General features: G+C 37.2%; 1 protein-coding gene across 1 annotated transcript in view; it reads right to left on the minus strand.

Annotated features, from left to right (window-relative positions):
* LOC107755973 (ras guanyl-releasing protein 3-like) overlaps window positions 1-7,985 on the minus strand; it is a 34,040-nt gene extending 26,055 nt beyond the window's left edge. Inside the window, exon 1 of the mRNA XM_016572937.1 lies at window positions 7,871-7,985. The gene's annotated coding sequence lies outside the window, so the exon portion shown is untranslated. The remainder of the gene's footprint in view (window positions 1-7,870) is intronic.
* Window positions 7,986-9,333: the final 1,348 nt, after the last annotated feature.

A 9,333-nucleotide genomic window follows, 5' to 3' on the forward strand; every position in this document is an offset into this window, starting at 1 on the left:
GATGCTGCTAAAAGTAAGTTACTAATGTCGAAATTTAGGATTTATTATTGTAACTGAAAATCATATTTATGTCAAAACTGTCAGTTGTTTGTGAACTAAATCTTCTGTAAAGGGTGATCTATTTAAGCCCACTGAAATGATTGAATGCAGACACATCAACATCTGTGTCTCTGTTTTAGGTTAAAAAACCCCCCGAAACATTACAATAACACAGATTAAAATAACTCATGCACGTTCATATTCCCCGCTGCCGTAACGTTAACAGTTTTATTAAAATGCTACGCATTTAGCCCCTATGTGCGTCTGTTTTTATATTGTTTATCAACAGTATACATTTTTATATTGTTTGGATTAACTAGCGGAGTAGACAGATATGAATGTTTATTCATAACCATACTGAAAATAAGTAAATATTGTTAGCTGATGCTAACTGTCTAGCTAACAAGCTTGCTGGTGCTAAGTTGAGGTAATTTTTAGATATAAAGTCCAAATATTTTAATTCAACCACCTAGATAGATTACATCTGGGGGAAAATAAAGGATGTCATGTGATGTTCAGAACATGGTAACTACAGTAATTATCAAAGTGGGAAGTGATGCCCTCTGGGATTGATAAAATTGAAAAAGGAGTACTTTTACTTTTACTGGAGTAATATTTTATTATATGTATCTGTACTTTTACTCAAGTACTTGATTTGTGTACTTCGTCCACCACTGGGATCACCCATCCTCAAGCCACCCAAGTATGCCCTGCGAAAGCTTGCATTTTCCCATCTATCTGTTTGGCTTGTTTTAGTGGGTCTGGGTGAGATACGAGCTCTTCGATCTGTCTGTGGTTTATATACGTGAGAGTACAGGGGTGAAGACAGGTTTCAGAACGGAAGAGCTTTGCACAAGTAATGGCTTGGTAACACTAAACATGCAACAGCTGAATTTAACTCCAGTTTCAGGTGAGTCTCGTAGAACCACTGAATGATCAAAGCTCTTACCTCAAGACTGAAATACAGCGAGATATATTTATATTTCTCACCTGTTCAGGACAGGGGTGGGTCATTAAAAATGACATTTTGGTGAAACAATTTAAGAATTCCTGCTCATCTGATGCACAAATACTATTTAGCAACTTGCAATCAATTGTAGAAGTATTATAGTGGCATTTGATGGAAGTAGAATGGTGCTTTGATATATACCATGGTACTGAATGATTCATGTACCAGGCTATTTATATGGCACTTCAAAGAATATGTCCAACACAAATTACAATAGTTAACTAGTGATTGTCTTTAATGTCTTCATAGGCATCAAAGAAATCAAAGAAAGCAAACTCTTTCTTCTATCTTCTCAGATTTTTCTCTAGAAGAGACATGTCAAATTACTGGAAGTTTACTGCACTCAGATTTGCTCAAGTTTGCAATCAAAAGTCAAAGATTTTGATATGAACCCACACATTTCTCAATCAATTCTTTGAAAACCACAAGATTTGGGCTTTGATATCATAAATCGCATGCATTTTAGCACTCAATTTTTACTGTATATCAACAAATTTGTTTCTGTTTTTAACCTAAAGGGTATTTTAGTTGAAACATTTGAGACAAAGTTGACTGTAACGTAGTTCGTGAAGAAGGAGGCGGGAACCGGCGAACATTAAAGATTTTAATAATAAAATAACCAAACACAAAATAGCGTGACAGCCCCTCGCGGACGACTGTCACGCACAAACAAAACCAAAACACAAAATAAACTCCAGGCCTGGTCCTCTCTCGTCTTTCACTGTCGTCCCTCCTCCTTTTTATCCTTCCGGAGCTCCTCCGTGAGACTCGAGACCGGTGAGTGGCGTAGGTGTCGCGCATTAGCAATTACTCCACCGGCCTCGCTCCGTTCCTACGGCTCTCGGCCCCGCCCCTCTCGTCACATTGACATTTATGAATCATATCTGATAACTTCATTAAATATTTTATTACTGCTATGTAAGAGCAACCCGGTAGTACATTTGGAGGTAGACTTGTTGGTACAGTTTTGTTAGTAATCAATTTAATCTGTGAGCGTTTTTAAACCGATTGTACTCCAGCGTGAATTCCAACATTTTGGCAGAACACACCACTGATTTCAAATGATAAAACATGGACAGTTCAGTGAATCATCATTATATGACGAAGTAGGCCATGGAAACATTGAAGGACCCTTGTCCTTCCTCTCTCTTTTCTCTTAGCGTGTATGTGCATTGTGTGTGTGTGAGAGTGTGACACTAGCAGCTGTTTTTCTGTCCTCCTTCCTGTTCATCAAAGGGGATGCAGACCATCTTGTTTCGTCTCATCGAGTCTAAAAACGAACCAGCTAAACACAAACAATGAGCACAGATCCTGCTCCGCCAACACAGTTTGTTTCACACTCTCACAGCTATGGAACATTAGCATTGGGCTATTGTTACTGATGTGTGCTTTGACAGTAGACTAGAACAAAATGTATGAAACCTCTTCATAAAGTACTGACATTCCATCCCCCTTCTGAAAAAGCTGTTTCAGAATCAGTGAAAAGACTGATTTATATTTATATTTAAGTGTACTGCCTCCTTTCACTGATTGTTATGTGGCTGAGGTTTGTGTCACAGGAAAAGCTGAGGAAGATTTGAGGTCATATCTTTGATGAAACCATGACTCCCTTGTCTAAGAATCCCATTTACCAAACATTTACTTGGATTTCGCAGAAACATTCTTAGAAATTCCTTGAAACGTCTAACTGAAATATTGAACTGCTCAGTGGCGGATTGTTTTGTTCTGTAATCATGACTAACACATTTATCCAGGCTTCACACTTACAAAACACCTCTATGTAACTTTTCTCCAATGCTATGAAAGTCTTGGGTAATATTGCGTCTTGTAGAAACTTTACTTGTGTCTTTTCACGGAGGTAGATTCTGTTTAGGCTGTGTGACATTTTGTGGCTGTCATGAACGCTGTAGATAATGTGTGACTGAGTGAATTCATGCATGCTGTTTGAATATGAGGAAATGTTACAGGTGTACTTTACAGCAATATAACACTGCATTACTGAATGGCACAGGCAGTAATTTTGACTGAATCGAGGACAGTTGAAACAGAGAACAGGTCACAGGAGCTACTGAAAGACTGATCTAAGATAATGTATTCAAAATGTTTTCTGATATGAGGTCAGCAGGACAGGAAAGACTTCTGATAAGAGTTAAGTGCTTTTTGCTGAAATTCACTGCCATCTGGTTCAATTGTAGAAAGTGTGTGAATTTCTGTACCTGATTTCTAGTTAGAAAGAGGAAGACTAGAAAGTGGAAGATTGAGGAAATTGACACTATTTCCTCATATTGTGAACAATTCATTGGTGCATGCGAGCGTGCATGTGCATTGTGTGTGTGTGAGAGTGTGACACTAGCAGCTGTTTTTCTGTCCTCCTTCCTGTTCATTCAAAGGGGATGCAGACCATCTTGTTTCGTCTCATCGAGTCTAAAAACGAACCAGCTAAACACAAACAATGAGCACAGATCCTGCTCCGCCAACACAGTTTGTTTCACACTCTCACAGCTATGGAACATTAGCATTGGGCTATTGTTACTGATGTGTGCTTTGACAGTAGACTAGAACAAAATGTATGAAACCTCTTCATAAAGTACTGACATTCCATCCCCCTTCTGAAAAAGCTGTTTCAGAATCAGTGAAAAGACTGATTTATATTTATATTTAAGTGTACTGCCTCCTTTCACTGATTGTTATGTGGCTGAGGTTTGTGTCACAGGAAAAGCTGAGGAAGATTTGAGGTCATATCTTTGATGAAACCATGACTCCCTTGTCTAAGAATCCCATTTACCAAACATTTACTTGGATTTCGCAGAAACATTCTTAGAAATTCCTTGAAATGTCTAACTGAAATATTGAACTGCTCAGTGGCGGATTGTTTTGTTCTGTAATCATGACTAACACATTTATCCAGGCTTCACACTTACAAAACACCTCTATGTAACTTTTCTCCAATGCTATGAAAGTCTTGGGTAATATTGCGTCTTGTAGAAACTTTACTTGTGTCTTTTCACGGAGGTAGATTCTGTTTAGGCTGTGTGACATTTTGTGGCTGTCATGAACGCTGTAGATAATGTGTGACTGAGTGAATTCATGCATGCTGTTTGAATATGAGGAAATGTTACAGGTGTACTTTACAGCAATATAACACTGCATTACTGAATGGCACAGGCAGTAATTTTGACTGAATCGAGGACAGTTGAAACAGAGAACAGGTCACAGGAGCTACTGAAAGACTGATCTAAGATAATGTATTCAAAATGTTTTCTGATATGAGGTCAGCAGGACAGGAAAGACTTCTGATAAGAGTTAAGTGCTTTTTGCTGAAATTCACTGCCATCTGGTTCAATTGTAGAAAGTGTGTGAATTTCTGTACCTGATTTCTAGTTAGAAAGAGGAAGACTAGAAAGTGGAAGATTGAGGAAATTGACACTATTTCCTCATATTGTGAACAATTCATTGGTGCATGCCGTTCCAAAGAAAAAATAGTTTGTCTTCACCATTTTAAATCAAAATATAATAACTTCCTTCAATGAAACAATTTTCCTTTTTCTGCTGACATCACATAGGTTGTGCGGCTACTGGATAATTTTAACCAATAGCCAAATTGGTCCGTTTTAGCAAACTTGAATACGGTCAGGCTTCAATCCACTTTTACCTATCATATAAATTCCTTATGGATAAAATCAAGTCATTACATTTCTTTCTTGCCGAAAAGAAGAAATATGTCAAATTACTGAAATAAAATGGGTTGCAAATGGCAATTCAAACAGACTTTAAAGGAATAGTTCACCTAAAAATGGAACAGATTTGCATAAATTTAGCATGCATTACATCACTTGCTCACCAATGGATCCTCTGCAGTGAATGGGTGCCGTCAGAATGAGAGTCCACTTAGCGTGTATGTGCATTGTGTGTGTGTGAGAGTGTGACACTAGCAGCTGTTTTTCTGTCCTCCTTCCTGTTCATCAAAGGGGATGCAGACCATCTTGTTTCGTCTCATCGAGTCTAAAAACGAACGAATCCTAGTCCTAAATTAACATCTTGTAAAGTGGAAAGCTGCGTGTTTGTATTAAACAAATCCATCAAGACCATTTTAACTTCAAACCATTGCTTGCTGCTAAAATACAAGTCCTCTATTCAAAATATTGCTATCTTGTCTGAATCAGGGGAGAAATATGCACAGATGCAATGTGAACTGTTTAAAAGCGAAAACATTTATAAACAAATATGTTGGTGGATTTTGATGTGAGAGGACAACAGGGAATGGATTTTTTTACTGGAGAAAGAGTTATTATGGATTATAGACTGAAGCAACGGTTTACAGTTAAAACGGCTTAATGATGAATTTATTTCTTACAAACTTCACAAGATGTTAATTGATGGACTGGAGTCATGTGGATCTGTGGCTATCTGGACTGTCATTCTGACAGCACTCATTCACTACAGAGGATCTGGTTATTGGTGAGCAAGTGATACAGTGCTAAATTTATACAAATCTGTTCAGATGAAGAAACAAATTCTACATCCTGGATGGCCTAAGGGTGAATATAATTTCAGCAATTTTTTTGGTCAACCATTCCTTTAATCAATAAAGAAGTATTTTTTTATTTTTAAAATTCATCAAAGGGACTAAAATGTAATCAACAGTAAACTAGAAATGTGTTCAGCTGTCACATTTAGTCCTTAGAAGAGAAAACAAGTACAGCCGAGCCACTGTGAGTTCACTTAACAACGCATGTATTGGCCAGATCAGCAAAGAAAAACTTTGTGAATATACTTTCGCAAAGCTAGTTATAGAATCACTCTGATATGGACAGAAGATAGACATGCAATCACATACGCAGCAGGGCAAAAACACATTGACACTCTTGCTCTATAAATAGCCTGCCATTTTACTGGCTCACAACTATACTGCAACTAACACTGATAAGAGAAAGATGGTTTAGAAATAAAAACAGCAGGTTAAAAGGCACTATGAAAAAAATCAATTGAGTGGAGTGAGACAGTGAGGAAGAACCATCCATGTTACAGACACCTGCCTACACTTGCCATCATAGACTCTGTGTAACTGCAGAAACAACAACTCTGTGAATGAGTGTGTGTTCAGCAAATACATGAGCGCTAGTGTGTTAACAGAGCTTAAATATTACTATCCGCTGATCCGACCCACAGATTATCAGCACACTGAGCAAAGAGATGAAAAAAAAGACCAGAGAGGGTTATTATTATTTACACCTTTATTACCAAGTCATCTAAATGCTGACAAAATGGAGACTTCTGTTGTTTTTATAGAAAGTTATTAACTGTATGTTAATTATAATCATAAAAGTACAACATTATTTATATTTAACCATATTAAAAATAATGATGTACTTCATCATTTAGGCCTTTGAGTCCCTGAATGTCAGATTCAGCTAACACAAAACTTTTGCTTATTTGTCAAATATAGTCATTCATTCAAAGAGAGAAGCTACTGTACAACAGTAATTCAACATCATGTAGTTCAAATTTAGATGTTCACGTGTGCATATATGACAAATTACTGCACAGGAATACATACAAGAGCTATTTAGAGATGCTTATTTAGAGATGACACCAACTCCGGATAGGGTTCTTGCAAGCCACATGTTAATGTTGCGATATACATGCCCTCTTCTCAGCCATTTGGTTTATGGAAAACTTGATGAAATGATGATGAATAACTGTGATATTTCCATTAATGCATTAACGTGAAACACGGACACAGTTAATAAAACCAGTGAGATTGAGCTACTGAGATGAACTGAAAAAGAGAAAGCATGTGTTGGAAAGAAAGAGTCAGCGTGTGCCCATGTACAGTATGTGAATGGAATTCAGAGAGAACGTAGATGTCCTTGGGCAACGATTGTCCTTGTGATTTATGAACAAAAGTTGAAATTACAACAACATTTGCAATACAACACCTTAGCAGATTGCAATGTGAACTGATTAAAATCAGCATTATGTTACCCTAATGCTATGCAGGAAATAGTGTATATGTTAATACACATCATACACATCAATGAATTTAAATAAATATGTGTTAAGGAGCTACACTGTTACAGACATGTTAATATAAGCTAATTATAATTACTACAGACTAACCCAAACTGTAACCCTAAAATAAATGATTTTGCTTTAAAAATAATATATATATATATATATATATATATATATATACATACATACACACAATTAATATGCAATGTTAATAATTTTTACATTATTTATTTAAATGAAAATCTTATCCCCTATTTAAAGAATAACCTCATCACCAAAACTTTTGTCCCAAACATATTGCTAAGTACATACACACTAATTTAAAAGAATGCATGCACAAAATCACACCTGCATACAATACACACACACTCTCTGCACGACATGATGGTCAGACTGACCTACTATCTACTAACAGACACTGACCAAGAGCCCTGTGATCATCAGGGCTGACAAATGAATATCAGTGTTTCCCTCACTGGCTCCAATTATCACACGACACAGCACAACAGACAACAAAACATGATACACCACCAGAAAAGTTCTTGACCTTGGAATTTCTCTGTCAAATCTCTCTGGCTGCAACATGTTTGCGTTGAGAGTGTAAAGTGGCCTTCTGTACTCTTCAGATGATCACAGTAACACAATCTGACTATAGACCACACACATTTTGATTGTTCAGAGTATGTGAACTGCAAAATCAAACCAAACTAATGTTCAACACACCACAGTTTAGCATTAGTTTATGTTGAACCACTGACTTAAAAATGAGTGACAGTCTGTTATGCGATCAAATGAAAGAGATCTTACCTGCCTGTGCATTGGTGTGAATCATGCAGCATATCTCTCTACAAATTCATGCCTCCCTTAACAAGAAAGAAAGAAAGTACAATCAACAACAGTGTGGTGTGCAAGAGCCAAGCATGTGATACTGACTCCACACAGATGCATGCTGCCACTCTCCTCCCTTTGCTTTCTCTGGCCCTCCCCCTTCACTTCCACTCCTCTTTCACTCAGTCCCACCCCTCACTTCCCTTCGCTCTGTCTCTTTTCGCTCCATCAATCAATCATTCTGTATCTTTCTTCCCCCTCCACATCCCCCCCTCACACACACACACACACACACACACACACACACACACAGTTCCAGTACATACATTTGACAATAACAAGCAGAGAGTAAAGGCATCCTGGATTGTCCTTGAGCTTATGACAAATAATCATTAGTGAAATGTACTGTACAGTGATGGTATTTGATTATGATAGCATGGTAGTTTGCTAAATATAATATATACTAAACTCATATTCCATGGTATTATGCACAAAATGAATAAATTGTTTATCTCAGCTCACCTGTTTTGTTAGATGATTTCTAATTGCCCTCTCAGGTCAGTTCACTGCCTTGGTTTTGTGTGCTTTGAGAAAATATTTAGACAAATTGAGTAAAGAAATGATAATAAAGCATACATATCTTTTACTAAAATATTTTTAAGACATGTAAATAGATCTTTGGACATTAAATATTGATTTCATGATCCATTACAATGTACAAAACAATCGGCATAGGAACAAGACCAACATGGCAACAATTTTACGGTAATATAAAATTCAAAGTATAATGTTTTCGGTGGTAAAATACTTAATCTTTTTGCAGATTTATGTGGATTGACAACTATAAGCAAGCCATTCTTAAAGGGGTCATATGATGCCCATTTTCCACAAGTTGATATGATTCTTTAGGGTCTTAATGAAAAGTCTGTAACATAGTTTGGTTAAAATTTCTCAATGGTAGTGTAAAAACACCTGTTTTACACTGTCAAAAACAGCTCTTTTCAGATCAAGCCATTTTTGTAACATTTCCCTTTAAATGTTAATGAGCTTTGCTGTCCCCGCCCCTCTCTTCCGAGCTGCTCTCAGAGAGACTGTTTACTTTAGCGCATTCATTGTGAAACTTGCTAATTAGCACATTATTAGGAAAGGCCATTTGCAAAGATTCATTACAAAACATTATACTCACTTCTTCTGTAGATGAGGCTGGATCATGAATGATTCGTGTGAACATAGACGCATTTAGGCAGATAGGGGGAGCATTCCCTTCAGAAAAAAACGAAATCCACTGCGTCTTCAGCGGCTCAGATGTCAGGAGTAAATGACGACTGCTATGTTCATTATTACATCCAACAACAGAACACCTCAATCGCTTAGGAGTCATTCTTGTCTACATCTGCTCCGGCGGTGAAACAATGGCGGACTGATGACAGCTCACTCAGGGC

Source organism: Sinocyclocheilus rhinocerous, unplaced genomic scaffold, assembly GCF_001515625.1.
Source record: "Sinocyclocheilus rhinocerous isolate Xijiao unplaced genomic scaffold, SAMN03320098_v1.1 scaffold1764, whole genome shotgun sequence".
In the NCBI taxonomy this organism is placed as follows: domain Eukaryota; kingdom Metazoa; phylum Chordata; class Actinopteri; order Cypriniformes; family Cyprinidae; genus Sinocyclocheilus; species Sinocyclocheilus rhinocerous.